The following is a 27,691-nucleotide window of genomic DNA, read 5'->3' on the forward strand; positions in this document are numbered from 1 at the left end:
GGGCTCTTTATTATTGCTGTGAATAAGACTAGGGCAAGGCACTTATTCACTAGAGGTGAGATAGATATAATTATCAGCTTTCCATCAAGTTGCCATGACCTTCAGATATTTGTAATAATAGCTAAAAGGTCATGGTGTTCTTAGATATGAGATAGGCAAGGGGAGAGAAACGGAAAAAAAGAGAAAGAGAGAGAGAGAGAGAGAGAGGGAGAGAGAGAGAGAGAGATGATAGGCAGAAGGCTCACATTGGCTTTTATAATGGGAAATTGTAGCTCCTCACCCAACTTCCAGATCAAAGTCACTTCTCAAATTCAGAACTCATTGATTGAAGCACATGGTTCTTTTGAGAAAGTAGCCTGCAATGCCGCATGCAATTTATACAGTAAATTTCCCTGCACTTTTCAAAGGAAAATGGAACCATTTCCATAGCAATTCAACATGGAGGAATTGGAAAATCCAGACATCTCTAGGGCTGTTAGAAGGTCTGAGCTGACAATGATGCCATGGAATCTGAAACACCACCATGGTTCTAGTTAAATGGGAGCTTATGGAGTTTAACAATAATTACAAGTATCTTTGGACCTGACTTGTGGTTACTTCTTTGGTTCTCATGTAAATGATTAAGAGAGAAAATACTTAGAAGCTGGGAAAACCTGTATACATGGCCTGTGAAATCCGAGTCATTGCGATATCAAGAGCCAAGTGGAAGCCCTGTAAACCACACCTCTTCCCTGAGGAAAATTTTAAGTCAGAAGTAAAAGTAGGTGTACAGCCGTGAGCATGTAGAACAGGGAGTTTATTTTTGTCCTATTATTTATTGTATTATTTTCCATATGAACAACTGTAAGCCTACTTTTGCCCCATCCTGTATTGTGGAAAGAACTGCAGAGATTAATACCACTGTCAAACACTTAGAGGATGAAGGGGAGATGGTTTACATATTTCCATGCAATTCACTTATATGTATCTTTCAAAATAAAATGAATCTTGGTAGGTGCATATATTACTATAAGTTTACCAAGTGGCAGTCCCAATCACAGCTGCTGTATTACACTATCTGCCACAGAAACTGCTATTAGGGCTACCACTTGATTACATGACGGTAGATTAACACAGGCTTCTGATAGGACTGTTGACCTTGCAGATAACAATGGTACCAGTGGTAAGAGGAGAAGAACCGGTACTAAATTAGCATATAGAAAGGTGGAGTAATATAAAGAGTTTAGACACTTTGTTATTGATGCTTTCATCTGCTCTCTCTAGGTTTTCCTTATGTCCTGCAATGGCAATAGACAAGGCAATGAATGTGATGTGGGTATCTTCAGGTCACTTTTATTTGCCACCATAGTTGTAGGAGAAATTGCAGGCATACATAATACTCAGGTGTGCTGAGCTTCTAGGTTGCATATGTTCCTTTCTATCCATCACCTTAAATGCTCTTCATATCATCTCACTCTCTGACCTCTAACATCCTTTCAACTCCACAAAGGTAACAAAACAAACTCTCTTACCACCCTTATATCTTCTATCTCATATGTATCTGAAATCTCCTAGTGCCTCATTGACTAACACATGTTCTTCTTATAAACTGAGAGACCCAATTATATGGATCTGATATAATCAATTTTTACCATAGAGCAGCACAGCAAAATATTCTTGATTATATAGAACTCTTTTTTTCATGGAATTTACCAGTTCCTTTCTTGTTTCATATGTTTTCCTATATTTCTTATCTCCCTATATGTAAAAGTTTGCCTCTGCTTATTTTCACTTCCTACTCTCCAGATCACTACATACTAATGCCTGTTGTAATATTTAATCAGTATTTATAATGTCAGCATTAAATAAGAGAGAAGTCAGAGATATAATTTTAAGTTCATTTGCATATTTATTGTTGTCATTTGGGCAGATAACGAACAGAAAAGAAGGAAGGTAAGTGCTTAGATCATGTGAAGAAAGTCAAAGATGGGACCCTAAAGAATTTTCAATCCCTATGTTTTGTGATTTTTGAGAAGGAAAATCCCATGAAGGGGAGAGAGAAGAAAGGAAAGAAATAAGAGAATTACCAGGACATTTTAAATGTTCTGGGTAGTATGGGTATTTCAAAAGGTGGTTTTGGAATGCACATCATTGATAACTTCTGACAAAGTGGTTTCAGTGGAATGTTGTGGGAGAAAACCATACAGGAAGTGGTTGAGGGGTGAATGGTTGGCAAACAATTAGAGGCATCCACTTGGTATGTTGTAAAAACTCATAGATCATCTGTAAGAAACCTCACAGACCACATTAATATGCTCTTTTATTGCAGAGAATAACTTGAAACTCTGTATACAATAGTCAGGGAACTGGGTTCTATTTTATTACAATCAATCTATCCTATAAGTTAAGGCAATCTACTTTAACCACTTTTACTTTCTTACCTAAACTTTTCCCCAATATCTAATTAAAGTGAAATTAGGAAGAAGTTTATGTGCCAGTGAAAGAAAAGACATTCAATTACCATTTAATGGCCATATTTTCACTAAGATTATAAGTATATTTTTAGAAATGTGTGAGACTTTTATATAAATATTAACTAATCAAATTTCTTAATCAGATGGTGAGAGCAGATATTTTATTTTAGAAAATATGCTCATTTCTAGGTTACTGTGAAAAATACTCTCAAGACCTCAGATCAGACATATTTCCTGCTTAAAAGGATCTCATAAGCAACTAGTAAGAATGTGAAGTCAAACTACTACATATATACTATTACAGGAAGAATGAACTTGCCACCATTTCCCAGTTCATAGGTTTCTCTAATATCGTCATTCAGACTCTATTATATCCACAGTAAATGGTCTGGGAAAATCTTACCTAAGAATTGAATCAGCCCTATGATAAAAGACAACACAATTCTTGAGCTATTGAGAGATTAAAATTGAAGCTTTCCTAGTACTTAGTTTTGCCAAAAATGGCTAAAGACTGTTCTGTTGCTGGAAAGAGTAGTTGTAATGAGCTGCTCATTTCTTATGCACAGAAAAGAATTTGGGCATGGGTTAGAAGCAGAAGGATGAACTGAGTACCGACGCCATTCACGTTGTAGTGTAAAACAATTTTTTCACTGTGAGTGAAATATTCAGAGTAGATAATACTGTTTTGAGAAAATATTTATTTAAAAAAAATATGACTGTGGGATATATCATTAGTGAGGATTAATATATGTCCTCAGATGATATATATGTATGGGTATGTGAATGTGTGAGTATATGTAAGGGGTGTGTGTGTGTGTTATAATTCTTGAAGATCAGAAAGAATGAGAAGGCATGTACCATGGACCAAGAGACATTGACAAGTCAATGTCTACCTTATAATGTTCTTTTGAAGCCCACATGCTTCTAATCATGATTTTATCGTTTTAATTTTGAGAATTGTGTACTACCACTTATGTGTGATGGTTTGCATTGCTGAGGGAGTTGAGACTACAAAAGGACATTCAGCTTATGAATCTCCAGGACTGGTTGTTGTTCCTTCCCTACAGTCCCAATTGCCAGTTATATACTCCAGTTTCTCCACATTCTTGTCAGTACTTGTTGATGTCACTATTTTTTTATTTTAGCCATTCTGATAGGTGACATTTCATATTGGTTTTAATCTGAACTTCCATAATGATTGATGAAGCTGAGAATATTTTTTTGTGCTTATTTGCCAGCATGTTCTGTGAAATGTCTGATCGTATCATCTTTTGACATGATATGATCCCAATGTACACTTACCAAATTAAATGGCTGTAGTTTCCTTTAGGGAAAGAGTAGGAGATTGTGACCATTTATACTTGACCTGGTGTTCCAGGGTCCTTTTTCCTGGTGGAAACCCTACATTTTTTTAATGAATGAATTATGAGTCCAAAAACTAGCAAAAGATCATGAATTTTTATTGGGGCAACTATATATAAAATCAGACTTCTGATTATTCTTAAAATGTTTTACATCTTGTGTAGTACCCTGATCACTCTCCTTCTGATTTGCCCCCAGGGAAGCTATGTTCTATTAACCATTTCCATCAATCAGTGTCTATCAGGCATTCTTACCTCTGACATTACTCTCATAATAATTGCATCCATTTTGCTTCTGTCCCTTCTTGCTGTTTTGGCTCCATTGTTTTGAGTTCCTATCATAACTTTTGCTATTGTATGGCCCTGTTTTGTAATGTCACCTCTTATTAGCTCTCACCTACAGAGGACTACCACGTTGAACTGTACAATGATGCACATTCTTGTGGTTTTGGTAAATATTGTGAGTTTTCTGGCCTTATACTCTAGCAATCCCACTTTTGTTAGCTTTTAAATAAACTTTTCCACTGTCTGTTATGACAATTCAAGCATATTCACTCACTTAGTATGGCCATTGCATTTTTCGTGCTTCTGGGAGCCATCCTAGTAGGATGTTTGTGTCATCTCTTTAGGTATTTGACAGAGTTATAGCCTGTATTCCAGGAGAGGGTACATTGATAATTTTTTAGTAGTCAACATTATCAACTGGCACTCTTGATAAACCTCTTTCAGGATCTAGTACTACATATGTTCTGCTGGCTTCTCCTGCCACATGGTGGCTGTCTCCTGCAGCTCTTTTGAGATTAAGTCCCCCTCCTTCCTTATAGGTGAAATATGGTAGCAACCATACTCAGGTAAAAACTGCTGTTTGAATTTTAACCCTTCTAGTCTGGCTCCTGCACCTGATTAAACAGGATAGTTGCCTTAGCTTCCTGGTGGAGACCTGAAGGCTAAGGCAATTTTCCTGTGCCTGGGACTAGAACTACAGGAGATTGAATCCCACTGACTCAGTAGCTTCAGGGGTAGAAACTGTAGATAACCTTTAGAGACTAACCTCTGAGCTCTGCTTCTGTACTATGCTTTCGCAAGATAGGGCCACATTCCAATGTCCAGCAGGATGTGGCTGGGAACAACCCTGCAGGCTGTTCCCAGCCTTTAGAATTTAGAATTCAGAACAAAGGAAAATTCTTGTAGTTTAGACCTTAAAAAGGACTGCTGACACCTGCAACGGTGAGATCCTGAGTGTGGCCACCTGCGCGTGGGTGCTCTTGCGGCTGTCCTGGCCAGTTTTTTCAATAAATCCTTGCCTGCTTTTTTTAATCAATCATCAGCCTCTGGTGGTCTTATTTTGAACCCAGGGTTTGACCCCACAACAATAGGCCCAGCATGCTCTTGCTCAGGAAAAAAAATTGAGAGTTAGTTTTGTGGGGAAGAGGCATCTGTACCTTCTTTAAGCAAAGACTTGTTTCCTTTAATTTTTTTTTTTTTCAGAGGTGTGGGCCATTGCTGCAGGTTCAGCTATAGTGCAGAGGAATTTTACCAGTACAGAATTTTCAGGGGCATCAAAACCAGATTTCTTTACCCGTTCTATGTGTCATGGTTATGTTTTTTAACCCCACAAGGGTTCTGATTGAGGCATAGCAGTTTGGAGTTGGGCTAACTTGTTAATTAAGTTCTGGGATTGGTGCTTAGTTTTTCTGCCCTGTTACTTTAGGAGATAACATCCTCCCTGAAAGCCTCCAGGGAGGCAGCTGGTCTCTCACACTTAGCTTTTAGTTGCTGATTAAACACTTCAGCTACACATTATCTTATCTGAGCGACCAGGTTTAGCAAAAGTCACTCAGGTCCACTGTTCTTAGAGTTGTGGTTTCTCTCATATCTCTGAAGCAGCTTATGCACTGCACCAGTTAATGCCATTCCATCCTTCAGCCCACCACCCCAGGACAACACTAATAACAGATTTCACAATTGCATTGCCATGTCATGCCAGTGGCCATCTCTATTCAATTCTCAGTTTGCCACGTGGTGAGGAGCAATCCATCTTGAAATTCCCACCCAAGTTTGGCTCAGAGAGCTCCTCCTGGCACTGGCACTGATTGGATTTCCTGGGAAGCAGACCCCTTGATAGAGATTAGTGTGTACTTGGTTTATTGTAGGTTTGTTGGGATTAACACTTTAGAGGGGAAGGGAATGAAGCAGGACTTTTCAGAGGGAGAAGATGAACTGGATCCAGTCTCAACAAAAGCCTCAACTGCCCCTCTTGGGGAGATGTCAAGGTGGGCTGACCCTTCAAGTGCTCTGAGTTGGAGAGATACAGGCCTTTCTATGCTCACACTCACTTGGAAAGCAGGTATCACTTCAGGCAAGGTGGCTATCTTCAATCACCTGGTGTTACTGACATGTGAGGGCTATCGGTCTGAGCCTCTCTTAGCCTTTCATTTAACCAGGTGAATAGGAAATCACTTCCTAGTAATCTATATAGGTAGTTCTCATTCCATTTTAAAAGTGGATGCTATTGCTGAAACTGGTTTGGCTCAGTGGATAGAGCGTCAGCTTGCGGACTGAAAGGTCCCAGGTTCGATTCCAGTCAAGGGCATGTACCTTGGTTGTGGCACATCCCCAGTGGGGTGTGTGCAAGAGGCTGCTGATAGCTGATTCTCTCTCATCGATGTTTCTAACTCTCTATCCCTCTCTCTTCCTCTCTGTAAAAAAATCAATAAAATATATTTTTTTAAAAATAAAAATAAAAAATAAAGGTGCATACTATTTCATTATGTACATACACCAGAGTTTATTCATTTAATTTCCCTTTGATATATACATTCCAGTTTGTAGGTTTTAACAAATAGTGCTACTATAAATAGCCTTATGCTTATATCTTGTTGTATTTTTGTTAGTGTTATTTTGGGGCAGACTCAGAGAAGAAGAATTGCCAGCTCAAAGGGTAAATATATATGCAATATTGCTGAATAGTTCTGGTGTCCCCTTGTTAAGAAAAAGAAACAACAGGCCCAAGGTGGCATCACTTGTCCCTAGCAAAACAGACCAAGTCTTAATTGCAGTTTCAGCCCTCCTAGGAATGTGACCTTAAAACAACCAGTCTGGAATTTTTCTAATCAACACGCGTAAGGTCATCTGCCTGATAAAACTCCTGCTACCTTTCCTCCAAAATAGATGCCTTTGTCTGAACCAATGCTTTTAAACATTTTTTAAAAAATGTAATTGACCCTTGAACAACAATAAGTTTGAACTGTGCAAGTCAACTTATATATAGATTGTTTTTCAATAAGTATACAGTTGGCCCTCCATAGCAGAAGTCTTCACATCTCAGATTCAACCAATCTGCCTCCCTGCAGATCAAAAACACTACTTCTTTGCTTGGGGTGGGGGTGGGAGTGGGGGTGATGGGGCTGGCTAGAAGAGGTCAATGGGGGATAATAGGGGACATGTAATACCACTAACAATAAAGACTTTTTTTTTAAAGTACTTGTTTTGTTTTTAAAAATATTCATTATTCTTTGATTACAGTTGACATTCAATATTTTTTAAGTTTCAGGTGTAAAGAATACTGGCTAGAGTTTATATAACAGTACTTATTTTTAATCTGTGGTTTGGAATCCTTAGATGCATGCATTGTTCTAGAACATTTTATGTACAGTAGTTACTCGGTATTTGAGAGGCATTGGTTCCAGGACACCCACCGTCCCAAGTTATAAGAGGATTTTTGATTGTTCAGGGGTTTGACACCTTTATCCCCTGTGTTGTTCAAGGGTCAACTGTAATTTGTCCCACCCAGTTTCTGCCTGTGGAACACCTTCCATTGTGTACTTCTTGAAACACCCCTCAATTTGCTGGATAGGATACTGCGTGATTCATAAATTATTCAATGAAACCAATTAGATATTTAAATTTACTGGGATGTTATTTAACACCCTTCATGGGCATTTTGCCATTTTTCAGCACCAACAGCAAATAACAACAGTCCCTGTTTATTCAAAATCCCACCAACAGACTGTGTTGTTAAACTTCCGATTTTCCAATCTGGGATGTAAAAAATGATATTTCAATGTAGTTTTAATTTGCATTTATCTCATTATGAATGAGACTTAACATCTTTTCATATGGGTAAGAGCCATTTGCATTTTTAACCATCTCTTCATATTTCTAGCTCATTTGTCTTTGGGGGTTGATGGTCTTTTAGAAATTCTGTATATACATGTAAATTGTAACTCCTTGTCTGTAACATCATCAACAAACCCCTTTTTCAGTTTTTCATCTGTATATCTTGCTATGCAAAGTTTATCTTTATGCAATCAAGTGTGTCCATCTTTTTCCATATTGCTTCTGAATTATGGTTGGAAAATATTTCCTCACTTCTAATTTATAGGCCACACATGATGGGTTTTGAGAGTCCATTGAAAATCCTATGTGTGATCTGTCCAGCCCAAACATAGGCAATTATAAAGCAGTTACCTGCCAAGTCTGTAGGAGAAAGCTGTCTGTAGGAGAAAGCTGACAGTTTCCCCCCACTCCCCCCCCCACCACCACCCTTGATGCACTATCTGGATGGAGAGCATATAACTGAATTTTTACTGTTAATACCTCCAGCTGGAGACCTGATTAGCTGTGGGAGGGGCCCAGCCTTAGCCTTTCTCAGGTGCCTTTATTATGGAAACTGCTTTATGGTGGTAATGGTGGTGGTTGGAGGGAGGGGAAGGGCGATGGTTGGTGGGATTCAGGGGCGTTATGACTCAACATTCAGCATTTTCCCTACCTAGCCCTTCCTGCTGGTCCTCAGGTCATACAAAGTCAAGATCCTTTTGCTTGAGACTCACTCCCTTAGCACTGAGATTTCCCCCATCTGCCTATACCTGCCTTGGGAGAAACAAAACAATTGAGGAAACTGGTATTTTAGCCTTGTGCTTAAAATATCTGTTTAGCCTTGTGCTTAAAATATCTCAGTGAATAAATGCCTACTTGCTTCTTTCATCTTGACTTGTCTTAATTTTATTACCTCGGTTATTGACAATTTAAAATTCTTATGTTACTCCAACTTTTACACTCATAATGATACTGTTGTAATTAACCTAGTTACGAATAACGGGAAAGGAGCAAAGGGCAGGTCAAATATAGGCATGCTAATGGGGCAGCTTCACTGGGAAGCTAAAGCTGTATGCTCCCTTGGGAGGGTCCTGTCTTTCTTTCCTTCGGTCATTTGGTTGTCTGCCAATGGATAGCCTAATTTTTTTTAACAACCTGTATTGACTATTCACTCATTACTTCTTTTATTTAAATGCTATCTTTGGTTTTATCTCATTGAGCGGCTTTTGTTAAATACCATATTCACTACATACTCTCCCAAGACACTTTCTATTTCTTTTCTTCAGTGCTATTCCTGGTGCTAGAGTCCATCTTATCCACCTCAGGGTGAAACACACCACCTGTCACCACTCCCTCTGTCTCTCGGGTTGCTGGTATTTGCCGTGTCAGGATGAAAGTTGAAAAAGTCCCTGTTTTTCTTTTGGAGTCAGCAAGAAGAGATAGGGAGTAGAGAGAATGATGGGTACAATTCTTATCTGCCCCTATGCTGTGGTATATTTGACTTTACATTCTTCACATTCCTTAGGCCCTAAAGGCAGAGTCAGGCAGTTGTATACATCAAAGCCCTACTCTACCTTTCTGAGAACTACTAGTCTATACAGTTAAAAGTGAAAAACATATGCCATTTCAGAATGCATTTTAAAAATTCAGCAAAATTAGTGATACGCTTAGGAATAAGTTACTAGATATTTGGGATATAACCTTTTGGTCCCTTCAGTCCAAATTGTGGCTCTCGGCTTCTCTCTTTTTCTGAATTATTATGGGTATTTTAATTGAAAGTTGAAAGAGGTCAAATCAGGTCAAAGTAGACTTCCATCATTATGACTTCAAGATTCAAAAGTAAGTGGAAGCACATAACATGTTCATGGATAGGAAGAAGTAACATCATAAAAACGCCCATACTACCCAAAACAACATATAGATTTAATGCAGTTTCTATCAAGATGCCAAGGGCATATTTCACAAAACTAGAACAAATATTTCAAAACTTAATATGAAACCACAAAAGATCCCAAATAGCCACAGCAATCTTGAGAAAGAAGAACAAAGTTGTAGGAATCATGCTAATACCAAACTATATTACAAAGCCATGGTAATCAAAATAATGTGGTACTGGCATAAAAACAGACTTATAGTTTAATGGAACAGAATAGAAAGCCCAGAAATAAACCCACACTTTTATGGTCAATTAATATTTGACAAAGGAGGCAAAAAACATGTGATGGGGTAAAGATAATCTAGTCAATAAATGGTGTTTACAAAATTGGACAGGTACATGCAAAGAAATGAAATGCTCACCTTCTTAGACCATACACAAAAATAAATTCAAAATGGATTAAAGACTTAATGTTTGACTCAAAAATCATTAAAATACTAGAAGATAACATAGACAGTAAAACCTTGGATATCTCTTGTAGCAATTTTTTTTTCCTGATGTATCTCCTTGAGTAAGGTAAATAAAAGAAAAAAAATAAACAAATGGGACTACCTCAAACTAAAGAGGTTTTGCATAGAAAAGGAAGCCATCAACAAAAGAAAAGACAGCCCACTGAATGGGAAAACATTCACTGATACATCTGATAAGGGCTTTATACCCAACATTTACGAGGAATTTGTACAATTCAACACCTAAAAAACCAAACAATCCAATTTAAAAACAAGGCAAAAGACCTGAATAGACACTTCTCCAACGAGGACATACAGATGGTTAAGAGACATGAAAAGATGGTCAATGTCACCAATCATCAGAGAAATTAAAATTAAAATCAAAGTGAGATATCACCTCACACCTGTCAGAATGGCTATCATCAATAAATCAACAAAATGTTTGGTGAGGATTTGGAGGAAAGGGAACCTTGTGCACTGCTGGTGGGAATGCAGAGTGTTGAAGTTATTATGAAAAAAGTATGGAATTTCCTCAAAAAATTTAAAATGGAACTGCCTTATTATCCGGCAATTTCACTTCTGGGTTTATATCTGAAAAAACTCAATGAACATTCCCTATGGTCATTGAGTGTTATTTACAACTAGTGGCCTAGTGCACAAAATATGTGCACATTAAAAGGGGATTAATTAATATTAATATTTTAATATTATTATTTGCCCTTTCTTTATAATAGAAGTGTCAGAGATGAAAGAAAATTAGCAAAATGTAAATGAAAATCTTCCTCCTGTCAGAGTCTGGAGTTTGCCGTGGGACCCAGAGTCAAGTCTCCACCCACATGCAGTGCCTCAAAATCCTGCAAGACCCAGACCAAGCTGGCTCCACCCCCACTGGGAGAGATCCAGACCCAGCCGGCCCAACCCACCTCTGTCAAGCTCCACCAGGCGGGGGCACAGCCTCAGGTTCCCTGACCAGCACAAGATGGAGGGTGCAGCTTCAGGTCCCCCAGCACACCCTCAGGTCCCCCAGCCCAGCGCCAGGGCAGGGGGCATGGCTGGAGATGGAGTTATTTATTTCAAGAATTTTAGTTGCCTAGAAGTCAGGATATTGCTTGTGGCACATAGATATATAAAGTTCCCTCTCTGAGACTTATGAGCATTAAAAAGATTAATATTCCTCTAAAGAATTTCAATTAACTAAGCAATGTAATTCAGGATCAGTGGCACTGTTAACTTGTGAATAATTAAATATCATATTTAGAATAATTTGGGAAAAAAATGTAAAAAATGAAAATTATTCTTGTCATATTTATACTATTCTGAGAAAAATTATATCTCCAGGCAGACGAATTGACTCAAATGATTTTCAAATTTAATCAGGGGTTCTAAAAAAATGATAAAACTCTAGCTAATTGTCTGAAAAGAATGCTCTCATGTACAGTTCTCTGTTCTTTAATAGAATTTTTAGCTTAGAGTTACTTTTTTCATATATTAGTAACAAAGAACTCTCAGCCCAAAAAGGAAAAAAATAACAACAACAACAACAAAACCACACAGACAAATAACATTATATGGTATTTTGATTGAATCTTGACTTTGAGTTTTATTTTTTATTTATTTTAAAAAAAATTAAAAAGTATATATACATTTCAGAGAGGAAGAGAGAGATAGAAACATCAATGATGAGAGAAAATCATTGATTGGCTGCCTCCTGCACACCTTCTACTAGGGACTGAGTCCACAACCTGGACATGTGCCCTTGGCCTGAATTGAGCCTGAGACCTCTCAGTCCACAGGCTGACACTCTATCCATTGAGCCAAATCTGTTAGGGCTATTTTTATCTTCTATTAAATATATACAAGTGAAAAAATTATACCACTGTAATTTAATCCATTACAAATAGATCAAGAGTGGAAAATGTGAAAAAATTTGTGACATTATAAAGTGTTATTATCACCAATATGTTACAGTAGGCAGTTAGTGTATGAAAGAAAAGAGAGCAAGGTATCTGACTAAGCCAGATTAACTAGGAAAGGACAGTTTCACAGTCATTCTGGGTGTTAGAGTAGTCCGAAAAGAAACTTTATATATATATATATATATATATATATATATGTAAAATTGATTTCAGAGACGAAGGGAGAGGGAGAGAGATGGAAACATCAATGATGAGAAACAACCATTGGTTAGTTGCCTCCTTCATGCTCCACACTGGGGATTGATCCTACAACCCTGGCATGTGCCCTGACTGGGAATTGAACGGTGATCTCCTGGTTCATAGGTTGACACACAACCACTGAGCTATGCAGGCCTGGCTGGAAAGAAAATTTCAGTTACCCCAGAGAGAACTGACACCAGTCTGCCAGATTAACCGGGGTGTGAGAGAACCCGAAGGGAAATGCCTCCTACTGAGTGCCTGCACAATAGCAGACAATAAGACCAGTATAACTAGGGAGGAGATTAGCCAGGAGAAATCTGAAAAAAAATGATGGGATAGGATAAAGGCATGAAACCCTAAAAGATCCAGGAAAATGATTGGATATGATGAGGACAAAGTGCAGTCCCTGGAAGAGCCAGGCTCATGGCTGGGCGGTGCAGTGGCGGTGGTAGGAGCCTCTCCTGCCTCCCTGGCAGTCTGACATCCCCTTAGGTCTCCCAGACTGCAAAAAAGTGAAGGCCAGGCTGAGAGATTCCCCCCCTCCTTTAGCCTCCCCCCCCCCCCCCCCCCCCCCAGTGCAGGAATGTCATGCACTGGGCCTCTGGTATTCAATAACTCTCCAATCTTTTTTTTCCTAATAGATGTAAAAACATTTAAAAAATGATAAGTATTTTTTGCAAGTGTGGGGAGAGACACTGCTGGTGGAGTATAATTCAGCAAATTATTTCTAAAGATTTTAAGTCATGAAGGTATCTTTACCTAAAATACAATTTCAACCCTAGTGGGCATTCTTTGCATTTTTGTCTCCTTTTTATTTTAAACACTGAAAGGCCTACAGGATTTTAAAAGGCCAGGCATATGGTCATCATTATCAAATGATAGTGATATCATTTACTTTCCTGAGTAGTGAGATAGTGAAAGGAATGTGAATTTCTGCTTATTCTGAAATCCTCTCAAGGTCTTCAGTGAGGTCATTGCATCTGTTTTGAGTTCATTGCTTTTGCTGTAGTTTTTTTAAAAAAATTTTTATTGGCATTAAAGTATTTAAGTGAAGGGAAATAGGAATCATTAAGACCATTAAAAAGTGTTTATTAGTTATTATGTTTCTAAAGTCCCATTCCCCTTACTCAGTCCTGGAAAAGGTATAGTGGGGATTCAGCAGAGCTAGAAGCAAATCCAGAGTCCAAAGTTTTGGTTCCACAATGGAGCTGGGTCCCGTTTAGTATTAGGCTACTTGCAGTCCATTGGTCCATTGTGTGTGGGGTTCACAAAGCCCACAGCCACATGGGTAAATAAAGCAGCATGAGAGTCCTGCAGGCGAGGAACAAGAATTAAGAGGGTAAGAGAGCAAACTCCTTTGTTTAGGAGTTTAAGTATCTCAAATCTTCCTGTGCTTGCAGTAGCCATGCCTATTCTTGCCAATGACCTGTTCCCAGGTGTGACTGAGAAGCAAGTACCTTCCTCATGTTACCCATTGGGCTTATGTCCATTTTCCCACTGTCCAATCCCTGGGGAGTATTAAAATGCAGCTTCTTGGCAAAGTTGCACAAATGACATGTCTATAAAATTTGGTCTTCCTTTGCTCCTTTTCAGTCATTCATAACTAGGTTAGTTACAACAGCATCATTAAGACTGGTGAGTTCAGAAGCAATGCTATGTGGAATACCAGGATGGTGGATAAGGAATTCTGCAAGTTATTTTGGAAGAAGCATTGCATGCAGGGAAGACAAACTCAGACCGAGAGTGTTTATTTCAGTAATAACAAAGCACTACCTCTTTTGTAACAGAAGCATTTCAATGTGATCAACCTGCCAATAGGAAGCTGGTTGTCCACCCAGGGGAAAAGTGCCATATCAAGGATTCTGTGTTGATTTCAGATGCTGGGAGATTGGGCACTTAGTATAGGTTGTAGCCAGGTCAGTCTTGGTAAGTAGAAGTTCCATGTTTACCCATGGATAACACCCCCATCCCCCACCCCCATGCTGTTAAGGCCACTTTGTTCATGAGTCTATTGAGAAACAAGAGGAATGGCTGGGGAAGGAAGCACACTGATATCCAGAAACAGGTCACCTTATCCACTGGGTTATTAAAATCTTCCACTTTTGATTTCATCTTGTGTTAGTATAGGGGAGCAAACTTTGCCACCCCAAAATGTGTCTCTTGGACATGAGGATTTTTTAAGAAGCATAAGATTCAGAAAATATTTTAAAAATATCTCCTTTTTAACCACCTTAAAAAAAAATCCTATCTAATAAAAGAGTAATATGCAAATTGATCATCACTCCAACACATAAGATGGCTACCCCCATGTGGACGCAAGATGGCCACCACAAGATGGCCAGGAGGAAAGGGTAGTTAGGAGGGACCAGGCCTGCAGGGGAAAGCAGTTGGGGGAAGTGGGACTAGGCATGCAGGAGAGGGCAGTTAGGGGTGACCAGGCTGGCAGGGGAACAGTTAGACATCAATCAGGCTGGCAGGGGAGTGGTTAGGGGCAATCAGGAAGGCAGGCAGGTGAGCAGTTGGGAGCCAGCAGATGGATAATTGGACATCCCTCGAGAGGTCCCATTTTGGAGAGGGTGCAGGCTGGAGAGGTCCCATATTGGAGAGGTACACCCCCACACCAGGCATAAATTTCATGTACCAGGCCTCTTATCTTAAAGTGCCTATTCCAAGAAGAGAGCCTCACCAGAGGTAACTACAAAGAATATGAGCTAGATGTAATAAACAAGGGTAAAATTAGCAAGTTTTTAATATTTAAAATTAGAATGTTTGTTCACATTTCTCAGTGTCCCTTTGTTTCTGCATGGCAAATATTTGTTTACTAAACATTTGCTTTTCCTAGCTCCCTGTGAATATTTTTCCTTTCTTTTGAAATCCCAGACCCATATTCTCTTCTCCTTAGCCTGACTGTTGGGCTACTATTTTTAAAAATATATTTTATTGATTTTTTACAGAGAGGAATAGAGAGTTAGAAACATTGATGAGAGAGAATTATCAATCAGCTGCCTCTTGCACACCCCCTACTGGGGATATGCCCACAACCAAGGTACATGCCCTTGACCAGAATCGAACTTGTAGTTAGAACTTGTAGTTAGAAAGTTTTAATTTCAGAGCATCCTATGTGGTTACTTTAGGCCTCTGAGTTAGTCAGGTCACTATGCAGGCCTCCCCTGAGCTTGTCAGGTTTAGTTTATTTCATCCAAAACCCTATATACAAATTTCGGGTAAACTAGATTTGCCCCTGTTAATCTGTCTTTTATTATTATTATTATTATTATTATTATTATTAGTAGTAGTAGTAGTAGTAGTATGTCATTTCTATTAACCTTTGAAGGTGTAAACCAGTTGACTATTTTTGCTTCTATGTGTGAAGCTTTAAAAATCTTTTTTTTTCCCCCCCAAAAAATATAATAGCAACCAATTTCACCAGGCAGGAAAAGTAAACACTGGGATTCTTGTCTAAATTAGTCCAACATGGCATTTAGGACCTTAGTTGTAGACTGCTGTGCTGACAATTTAGGAGACAGAAAGAAGCTAGGCAGATAGGAGGAGGAACCCAGCCAGGTGGGGTTACTAAGGCACCCCGGCTGGGTGGAGAAGGAAGGGCACGTGAGAGGCATGAACTTTTTAACACATGTGATATTGTTATCAGCTTGCAGACAACCAATCACAGGTAGCAAGGCCTATAAGCCAATCCCAAGGATGTTGCTAAGGCAACATTCTTTGAAAAGACCAATCAGGAATTAGTAAGGCTGAGAGTCTCCGCCCCCTATTGTAAAAGGAGTGCAGTCGTTTTTCGTGCTCTCTCCCTCTCTTCTCCCCAGCACTGAATTGGGTTCCTGACGTGAACTCATGTGGCCAGGGAGCACCTCCCCGGTGTCCAGGTGGATGATGGGACTCTACACATGAACCACTAGACATGAGCATCCCACTGGACCATGGACAGAAAGCTCTGGGCCCTGGCCTGAAGCTGGAACCCTCACTGCACCCTGCGCAGGGCTGACTTCTCCCCATAAACTTCAGGTCCACTGGTCGTTTTGTGGAGACTTCATTCTTGGATTTCGCGAGACCATGAACCCAGACTCCAGACCCCACATTTCTGTTTCACGATGACTAATCAGAGTAAGTGCAGAGTTGGGTCCGGTTTTGTTTCAGTTTTCTTCTCAGTATGCAGTGCTCCCGGGTTAAGTTCTGGGAGTGTTCCAATGGGAAGGCAGGGATATCGGGATTCCACCACGGTATGCTGGTGGGTGAGTCACAGTTTGCAGGACACAGGTTGATGACCTAGTAGGCAACATTCTTACTTTGTGGTAGGGGAAAGAGAACTACATTTCTTGGTGGTAAAGCCCTGAATTGTCTCGATTACTCATGAGCTGAGAGGACTGAGAGTACATTGTGATCTGCATTTGCTCTGCTTTTAGGATAGAGCAATGTGGCAGGCTGACCTGGTGAATGAGGATGAAAACAGGGTTCCTTGGCCTGAGGATGGTTATTACAGAGTTCTATAGGTTGCCTGTCCTCTCATATTGGTACTGAGTGGGGCATGAACAACAATTGCTAAATGTTCTGACGTGATTTGGGGAATAGCCACTTCTCATGGGTTGAATCCTTTATCCATGTATGGTATCTATTATTTAAAATTTCCTTTGCCTCTTTTGTTTTTCCTGCATCTTACTTCAATATATTAATTTATTGTTGTTTTGTTTCTGCTATTCAATTACCATTCGGTTGGATTGTATTTTCGTTGCTATATTTTTTAAAGTTCACATCCAATGTGTTTTTTAAATTTTTTCTTATTTTTAACCACTTCATTTTATTTTTTTTCCCTACGTAATACTATTTTTCCTATCATGAACTTTTCTGATTAACTCAGAAATGTTCCTCTATATTCCTAATTTTAACACATTTTTTTTATATCCTCAACACTGACATACTGATCTTTATTTTTGGTTGTTAATTTTTAAATCCACCAAAATATTGTTATGAGGGATGTGAGTGTTCTCAGCCTCCAGCCCTTTTATCTCCCCATTTTCCGTCTGCCTGGTTCCCCTTACCTCACTCTGCCTGGCACTAGGCCTCCTGTTCCATAGCCAGCAGGCCTCGCTTCCTCCCAGGATGCTCTGTGAAGCTCCTTCCAGCAGGGAAGGGCTTTCATAGAAGGAGAACACTTCTTGTGTTGGGTACCTCTCAACATTTGACTCCTCCACATTCAGCCTGATTTTGTTTGCTACTTGTATCCACGGGTAGTTGTGTTTTTGTTTTTGTATTTTTGGTTTGTTTGTTTTTGTTTTTTGTTTTGTTTTGTTTGTTTGTTTGTTTCGTATTTTGTCCAGAGTATCAACCAATGGCTATGTATGGGCCTACCGACATACCTATACTAGAAGAAGCTGAATCTCTGTCATGTCATAATACCTAAACACGTACTGAGCCATTGGGTAGTTTTGGCTAGGTTGCTGTTGAAAACGTTTACCTACCTGTGTTCTTTTTTTTCTATTGAGGTGCATAGTTCTGTATAAACCAGAAGTCCTGGGCAAATCTGGCAGTATTTTTTCAGCTTTCTTTCAGAAGATTTACTAGGAGTGCCCTCTACACCCAGATCTTTGTGTCAGGCATTGAGACTAACTAATTTCACCTGTTTCCTATAGGGTACTTCGACTCTGTTGTAGAAGAAATGGACTTCCCACATATCTCTTCCATCTTATGACTGAAAGCTCAATAGACTCATAATTCAAGCTGATATCGTAGTTTTGTGTTTACTTATGGAGATATTTTCCTTTTTTGGATCTTGCTATATATCTCTAGCTTACTTATTTTATATTCAATGTCACTGCTATATACTTGGAGCAAAGGGGGCTCCTTACAGCCTGAACTTTTAGAAGTTGCTGATTCAAAAGTCATCTGGACAAGAAATGTTAAACTATATCTTATCATGATAGTATCTCACACTGGGTCTATTATTGCACTTGAAAAAACAAAGCATACTGATCAAAGTATCAGTAAAAAAAAACTTCTACATGATTTATAAATTTACTAAAAAGAAAGAAGCAGAAAATTATTCTTACTAGAAATGGTTGTTTTTTTTATTAGATTCAAAGAAGTATAGGTCTGCATTACATAAGAGCAACACAAATGTGATTCAGTTTGCATAGCTTTTAGTCATAGACAACATTTTGAAGTGAAATATACCATCATATCCGTGCAGACTGACATTTTTCTTCATGGGCACCAAGAAACAAATCTACTTTAACTTGGTAGGTTGCAGAAGTGGGAGACCTAGCTGTCACTTTCAAAGAAAATTAATACCCCTGAGTCATCAATCCATTGTGCTTCCTATGTACTAATTCTTGCTCTTTTCAGATCTATGGATGTTTGACCTTTCTCAAACTATAAAACTTACTGGATTTAAGTGCTAGAATTGATCCCTGCTTTTCCCTCTCCTTTGGCTCTCTCTCCAAGAATGTTTCCTTTTTTAGAAGTTGCTGAATCAAAAGTCTAACAAACTCTATTGGGTTCCAAAATCCCTTTCTGTGGTGTCTCTCCTCTTTCTGTATTCTTTTTTTTCTTTCATATTTTTATTACTTTACTAGAGGCCCAGTGCATTCTTTTTTTCTTTCATCTTTTTATTTCTTTACTAGAGGCTCAGAGGCCCTGTACAAGTAAGGTCCCTAGGCCTGGCCAGGAATCAGGGCTGATCTGTGGGGTGACTAGTCGGGCAATCAGGGAGCCCTTCGCTAGCACTCACTTTGGCCAGCCTGGCACCACCCACTCACCGGCCCCACCCCTTCTGGTCGCCTCCCATAGAGGGCGGAAAATGGCAGGGTGATTGGGGGTGGGGAGGTAGCACCAGTTTGCTCACTGGCCAGCCTTGCCCCTCCCCACCCCAGATTGCCCTGCCTCCAGTCGCCTCCCTCTGCAGGGCACCCACTTTGGCTGGTCTGGGGCCTGAGGGCAGGGAGCAGCTCCTACATTGAGCGTCTGCCCCCTGGTGGGTCAGTGGGCGTCATATCAACCGGTCATTCCACTGATGGTTCTGCTGTTGGTCAATTTGCATATTAGGCTTTTATTATATAGGATTCCCAGCTTTTTGCAAGCTCACAGGATTGTTTCATTCTATTGGTCTATAAGCTTGGCAAGTATAGAGATAACATTTGCGTTTTTTAGTATTGTACCACCATCACTTAGCACAGTACCTGATTTACAAGAAGCACTCAGTGATAGTTAGATATAAATATAGATATAGATATAGATATAGATATAGATATAGATATAGATATAGATATAGATAGATATGTTTTTATTTATTTTTAGAGAAAGAGAAAGGGAGAAGGATAGAGAAATAGAAACATCCATGAGAGAGGAACATCATCAGTTGGCTGCTCCTGCACTGCCCCTCCTGAAGATTGAGCCTGCAACCAAGCGATGTGCCCAGGACTCTTCAGTCCACAGGCTGACACTGTCCACTGAGCCAAGTGGCTAGGGCCTTGAATTGGCTTTTAAACTTTTCCCCATAGGTCCCATTCTTACTTCACCTCTTCCAGCATGCCCTCTTTACTGATGCCTGAGCATATGGACCTTGCTGCTTCATTATGCTTACCACACTATACTGTGATTATTTGCTTATGTGTCTTCTCCTCTAACAAGCTTCTGCAGTCCCAGATCCTAGCACAATGGCTGGGAGGTAGCAGTTGCTCAATAAATACTTATTGAACTGATCTGTTGAACTTTTTAGTAGTGTCTTAAAATCAGTTAGTTGCAAAAATTGAAAGGAAGATGGTGAATGTGACAGTTATATGGTCTAAAAATATAGAAGACTATAATTTCCTGGATGTCCTTCCAGAAAAAGCCATGATGGTGGGTTTGAGGCAGAGGCAGGTAGGGGCGATCAGGGGAGAGAAGTTGGGGGGTGATCAGGCCTGCAGGGTGGGAAGCAGTTGTAGGCAGAGTGGTTAGGGGTGATCAGGCAGTAGCGAGTGGTTAGGAGCCAGTGGACCTGGATTACAAAAGGGATGTCTGACTGTGGGATCGGGCCTAAACTGGCAGTCAGACATCCCCCAAGGGCTTCCAGAGTGGAAAGAGTACAGGCTGGTCTGAGGCCTCCCCACCACCCCCCCATCCACTGTGCATGAATTTTATACACCTGGCCTCTAGTTTTCATATCAAGTTGGTCCTCCAAAACTTCCTTGGAAAATCTTTTTGAGATTTAAGATGAAATGCGGTCCTATTTCTACAACTGCAGCACCATCTTCTATGATCTGCAAGTTCCGAAACCACATCCTATTATCCAAAACAGTGAAAGTAAACACATGGTCCACAAATGGTTGGCTTTTGGGACGATAGCGTGGTATACTAAAGACCTGAATTATGAGCTCTTTTAACAAACATAATGTGGTAACTCATCAAAAGCAGGGTCAAAAGGCAAAGGGGCTGAGGACCTTTCAGTTTCCAGTCAACTAGAGTTCAGGGAAGGTCTGAATATTTTGAACCAGGAATTTAGCAGATGGTCTAGGGATGTGACTATGAAAGCCACATATAGAGAGATCTTGTTTCTTCTTACCTTCAAAATAGATACATTTACTGCAGTCTTTCATATCACAAACCACATTAATCACAAATAACTTATCTTTACGATCTGTTTTAGTACCTGCTTTAGAATAAGGCAGCAGCCTTCTTAAGCCTTGCATTTAATGCCTTGTTCTGAAATATATTCCTCTAGAACAGTGTTTCCCAAACTTTTGACATATGTGTACCCCTTCTATAATTTTCGTAACGCTGAGTACCCCTCGTACTCATGAGAATGTAGAATTAGGCACAGCTAAGCACAGTGCAGTGCATATCCCCACCAAACTCCGGTGCAACGCATACCCCCACCAAACTCTTCCCATACCCCTGGGGGTACGCGTACCACACTTTGGGAAACACTGCTCTAGAAGAAAAGATGAGAATCTGTTCCTTATTTTTCCACTTGCCCTTGCAAAAGGGGTCTGGAGTGTGATTTCTGTCTTCCTCCTCCACCTCCTCTGCCTTGTCATGCTGCTTAGCTGGAGGCTGGGCATCTTTTTTGTTCCTTCTCAGCCTCTTCAACAGGATTGGGGGGCTGCCAGGCCTCCCCGCTGCTTCCTCTTGGTCTATCAATATTTTTTTTTAACAACACTGGTAGATAGAATAATTATCTTTCTGTTCACTTGATGGAAAATGATTTCATGAAATCAGTATCACATGAAGAGGTGATTAAAGAGTACGCAACCAAGTAATATACTAGAGATATGTCAATATTATTACTTTATCTCCTCGATTTTTTTTTTATTTTTGTGATATTTGTCACGCTTTTGTTAATTTTTATATGTCACTTCTTTTCTTAGTGTAAATATTTATACTTCTATCAAATGTTATGTTCATAATTTTGTTTTCTTCTATTGGCTCCTCAAAACTTAATCCGCCCTTGAACCAAGGGTGTTTTCTGAATAATTATCTTCTCCAGGAAAGAGGGAGATAAAGAACACTTAACAAGCTTCTGATGATTTGCCTTCCTTGCCCTTAAAAAAACCTTCTCAAACCGGTGGCATGAATTGAACCATTTCTGGGAAGATACAGCTTACTTTGTTGTTAGAAAAATGCCAGCACTCTTCCATGATCAGTTATACTCTTTCATTCTCAGGAAGTAAGTTGCCTATGTATGAGAGAGAACCGATTACAACTAATGACTATCCTGAAAACAGATCTCCATGACGTCATGTAAGTAAATTAGTAAAACAGTTTATTCTAAATACTATCCTGTATTGAAGGCATTACATAAAAATACACATCAAAGGTAATATTTTCAATAAAAATTTCATGTAATAAACATAGCTCACTCAGAAGCATATTCATTGTTTGTGTTCAATAATGAGAAGCCTTATCAATGGTTCATAACTGTTATTAATCTTATAATATCTATAATTAGCTAATAGCATATTATATTAATTATTGGTTAAAAAAACACAGCACATTATTTTTATTTTCTATCTATGGCAATCTAAAATATATTCTTCTGTTTCTAAGTCAAACTTTGGAAAAATATATGTATGGAACAGTGTTGAAATGCTGCTACATTTGTCCTTCCAACTTTAGGAACATTGCAAAGAATGCATGTCTACATATAAAGCTCAAACTGTAAGTTATTGTTACTCGTCATCCAAGTCTGTATGTCCTTTGGTGAATAGATTTGTTTCCATAGAACAGAGTAATATATTTAAAACATGAAACTGAGTATCACTTACATACTTAGCTTCTTCATTATCTCATCATATCACTAGAATAGAATCGGAACCCCTTAACACATCTCCAGTACTCATTTCTCAGTACTCTGCCATTTCTTATTGTACCATGTCATAGTATATGATTATTTGTATAACATTGTCTACTGCTTTGGCCTCCTTGCACATTTGTATTTAGTAAGGACAATACTTATGGTTATTTTAATCAAATTTAATATATTTAGAGTAATACTTTTTCTATTAAACAAAGCTTTTAAAAAGATGATGCAGGTGTTACAAGACTAGTAATTAGTGTTACTAATGTAAATATGATTATGTAAATTGATATAATATTGAGATATTAAATATTTTATGTTTTAAAGTATTTCTTGCTTGACTTCAGATATGGTTTGAGCCACATACTCTAAAATCAAAGACGAATATGTTAAATAATAACACAAAATATTTCCAAGTTTTAAGCATCTTCCTATTAGTAGAAAAAAACCTTTTGTCACAAATCACATTTTTAATTGACTGTTTAATATATATGAATAGCACAAATATACAATATATACATACGTATCTATATAAATATTTCAAATTTTTAGTCATTTTTTTAAATCTAGGAGATAAATAGTAAAGTTTAAATCTTTTTCAATGTAAATTATTTTTTGTATTATTTGTATTATAAGAATTATGTTTTTAAAGTGATGGAAAAGATTTTTCTACTTAACATTTTTAATGCAATTTTTGTACATTTAACAGACTAATAAAATTCCCAAGTAGTTATTCATAAGTTGCTAAACAGAAGCATCCATCAAAGTAATGTTTACCTTGAAACATTATATAACCTAGAATTTATATATTTTCTGAATGAATAAATAATGGCCTTGTAGTCTACTAGAGGCCCAGCGCATGAAATTCGTGCACTGGAGGTGGGGTTCTTCAGCCCAGATTTCGAGAGGGTATAAGCCAGGCTGAGAGACACCCATAGGTACATAATTGGGACTGGGGAAGGACACGGGAGGTAGGCCAGCTGGGGAGGGACCACGGGAGGACTCTAGGGTGTGTCTGGCCCTCTCATCCAGTCCCGATTGTCCGGACCCTAGCAGCAAGCTAACCAACCCTTGGGAGTATTGTCTCCTGGTGGTCAGTGTACATCATAGTGAGCAGTTGAGTGGACTTAGCATATCATTAGCATATTATGCTTTGACTGGTTGAATGGCTGACTGGATGACTGGACATTTAGATATTAGGCTTTTATTATATAGGATTGTTGATTCACTCCTGTATTTCTAAAAGGCTAAATCCAAATACTGTAGAGTTAAAAAGCAAACAACTTTATAGCAAACAATTATAAAAGTAAATTTTATGTCTATGCTTATATCTATTAATAAAAAGTAATATACATTTGCATATCATTATTCATGAATTTAAATTTAAAAAGTAAATCAAATTTTTTGCATTGCATCTCATTACAAATGTGAATAGATTTGTAACAATGTAAAGTTTTAGTGTTTAAAAGGAGATGAAAACAAATTTACCCTATTGCCTATATTACTTAATAGATTACCTTTAAGTAAATAAATAAACTAACAGTATTGGGGAAGCTGATATTTAAGTAAAAATATTTAAAAATTGCAAGTATGTTATGGGCCTTTTATACTGTCCAGGCTGAAAAAATTTATGTCAAACCAGAGGCAGGGTGAAGGGTTTCATAGTGAGTGAGTATTGACAAAAATCTCACATCAAATTACAGTCTAAAAAAAAATTACACTCTAGATGTTCACTGGATGTCATGGCCAGGGTCAGGGGCAGTTCTAAGGGTCTTTAATGTATGGCTAAAGTAGTCAAAGCTAGCAGAACTAAGAAATAGACAAGTCAAGAGCATGGAGGTGATGATGTATTCATTTGAATTCTTGGATACCCACTCCCATAAGCTCATCAAAATTTGATAATGAAATGTGCTATGAGAAAAATCAGTATAACATAATAAATCCTCACCAAAAATACAAGTATTTTCAAGCCAAATTAAATACTATATGTCAGGCTACAGGCTTTACTTGACATAAAATAAAGCTAATAGCTATTTAATTGACGAACTTGATGACTTGTTTCAGAAGTAATTTTTTTAGATCAAAGATGTTGTAAAGGATAGAGAGTTAAAAGAGAACAATAGCTCTGAAATAGTGCATAAGGAGTAAAATATATTTTCAGTAGAATTACAAGGTGAAAGAAATTAAAAATCTTCATTGTAAGCATCCAGGGATGAATTCTTTCTGATAGAATTTGATTGAAATAACTATTTTCAATTGATCTTGGAATTACCCAGGCACCCTGTGTGTCAAAGCTCCCTGCTACCAGGCAGGTATAATAAATGCTATTGAAGAGAACCAATTAACTGTTCTCAAAGCAAACCAAATGGAAGCTAGCTTGAATTAGAATGAAAATCAGAATATACTTTCTAATGACTTGGTTCTCAAATATTCAGTGGTAAAGTCAATTAAAGCAGGGCCAAATACCACACTGACATGAAAATAAACTAGTGCTGAAAGAGGCTAAACTATAAATGAGACAGTCTCCAAGAGATGCATCACTTGGTACCCAAATGAATGCCATTACTTTTTCAAGTATTTTCACTCTAGAAATTCATAAATCCCACAGCAGAATGACTTGGCACCGTTATCAAATGGGACTGAAGTATCCAAAGGCAGAGAGAAGAGGTTACACCATTGTTTCAAATCAATAAGAAATAGATTATTACAATTGATATTAGCAAATTCAGATAGGATACTCTTAAGAAATTATTCAGAGCAGTAAAATATTGCTGGATTTTCTCCTTTCTGTTTAACAAATAATTGTACTTGTCAACATTACTATGGAATGATACTTTTAGAGGAAAATCATTTTAATGACTTTGGCACAAAATTGTACAGGACTATATTCATAACTGATGTCTTTATAAGGAATGACATTCAGTAGGTAATGCAAAGTAAAGATTTTGAATATTTGGGGTTCAAATTAAATTTAGTTCAAAACTAAAATTTTTGAATACAAAAAAAGAAAAGAGCCACCTGCAAAGTAGAAAGTGGGCCCTCCTCAGACAAAGCACCTGCTCACGCCTTCATTTTGGAATTCCCAGCCTTCAGACTATGAGAAATAAATGTTTGTTAAATAGCTCTTACAATAAAGATTCCAGTCAAGATACGGTTATTTGCATGCCAGAGTGCATGCGATTGGTGGTTCAGTCAGTACAGGCCAGGTGAGGCCAGGCTAGCTGAACAGAAGTCCTGAAAGTAAGGATATACAGAGGAAGCCACATCAAGACTGGTATTTTGTTTAATAAAGCCCTTAAGAAAAGATGTCCCTCCTGCCAACTTCATCCTTACAATACTCTCTATATGAAGGAGCACTCTACTTTTAAAAGATTTTAAAGAAATTTCAACCAATCTTTATTATGTTTACGAAGTCAGTGATGAAGAAAAACCATCAGAATCTCCATTCACTTTCCTGTCTTAAAAGAGAGATTTGAGGTTCTTATTGAGTGTTTTTTTAATAAAGGTGAAGCACAAATACAGTAAGTGACTTTTAAAAAGTTTTGAGTTTTTTTAATACCTTCCTGTGAAACTATAAAAGAAAAATTGAGAAGATTTGACCTGAGAATACAAGGACTTAAAACTGAAAATTTAAAAATCAATCAGCTTTATGGGCAACTTCTATAAAATCTAAAATGTGGCAATTTCTAAAATGAAAAAGCTTAATATTTTAGTGTTCAATTTTTATTGGTTTTTCTAAACTTCCTAAGCAAAAGCTATAAAAGAGAACATAAGAAACAAAAAGGTGCATAGCACAAAATATTAATGCAGTAATTTCTTGCACTTTTATTATTCCTTCAGTACTCCAAGTACTTTTAAGGCAATATTTAAACCTTATATCACCTTGAGAAGGACTATTGTGTTAGTGGTAATTCTTGGTTATGGACACTATTAGAAATCTTGACTAAAATTCACCCATAATTTTATAAAATTAACCCCATTGATCACTGTGTATTGTCATAGACTATTTTGCTTAAATATTTTCTACTTGGGGGTAAAGTTAAAAAAAAAGGGAGGGGGAATTGAGCACTGCTGCATTTTGTACAAAGCCCTTACATTAAGACTGAGTTCCAGGAACATCTATACTAATAAAAGGGTAATATTATAATTAGTCTGGGAGACCTTCCAGAGACCTTCCAGATGTCCTTCTGGACAAAGCCAGGGGCTTGGCTGGCCTGCAAACTGCCCTAAAATCCTTATAATAAAATGGTTAAGTATTTATGTTTTATAAATTAAGATGGTAAGAATCAAATTCAAGAAGATAAATAATTTGACTGACTGAAAGGTCCCAGGTTCCATTCCGGTCAAGGGCATGTACCTTAGTTGAGGGCACATCCCCAGTAGGGGGTGTGCAAGAGGCAGCTGATTGGTGATTTTCTCTCATCAATATTTTCCTCTCTATCCCTCTCTCTTCCTCTCTGTAAAAAATCAATAAAATAGATTTTTTAAAAATGAAGTTAAATAATTTGTCTAAGGTGATTCAAATATTATTCTTTAGAGCATGAACTCAATTTCTGTTCTCATATATCACACTATAATAAGGTAAATTTAAATGAATGCATGAATAATACAATTGTCCCTTAAACTTACTGCACACACTGTCTTATTTCTTGAAAGGCTCTTATATACACACATATATTTCTTTATTCATTTGTAGTTATTGGATGGCTATCTGCTCTATACCAATGTGCTTTAAATACTCTTTACAGTTGAAAATCCAGTCCCGGCTCAATTGGAGCTTATAGTGAATTGTGGGATATAGCATTCAATTGTCTTTTGTGCTTCATTTAAAGCCAACATATCAGAAACATTAATATATTTGAAAAGCAAACTGAAATCTTGTTTAGGTAATTAAAACTATATAATCATTTCAGATGTGATGATACTTTGACTATGGATCAAAGATAATAG

At 38.0% G+C, this 27,691-nt stretch overlaps 1 pseudogene across 1 annotated transcript; it reads right to left on the minus strand.

The window, feature by feature from the left end:
• Positions 1-20,609: 20,609 nt before the first annotated feature.
• On the minus strand, positions 20,610-22,082 carry LOC311629336 (ribosome biogenesis protein BRX1 homolog; annotated as a pseudogene). The gene is made up of 3 exons: positions 22,050-22,082; positions 21,359-21,578; positions 20,610-21,162 (listed from the first exon to the last, which is right to left on the minus strand). The product of its transcript is annotated as a ribosome biogenesis protein BRX1 homolog (transcript).
• Positions 22,083-27,691: the final 5,609 nt, after the last annotated feature.

This window comes from Pipistrellus hanaki (assembly GCF_964339955.1).
Source record: "Pipistrellus hanaki genome assembly, chromosome: 10".
In the NCBI taxonomy this organism is placed as follows: Eukaryota; Metazoa; Chordata; class Mammalia; order Chiroptera; family Vespertilionidae; genus Pipistrellus; species Pipistrellus hanaki.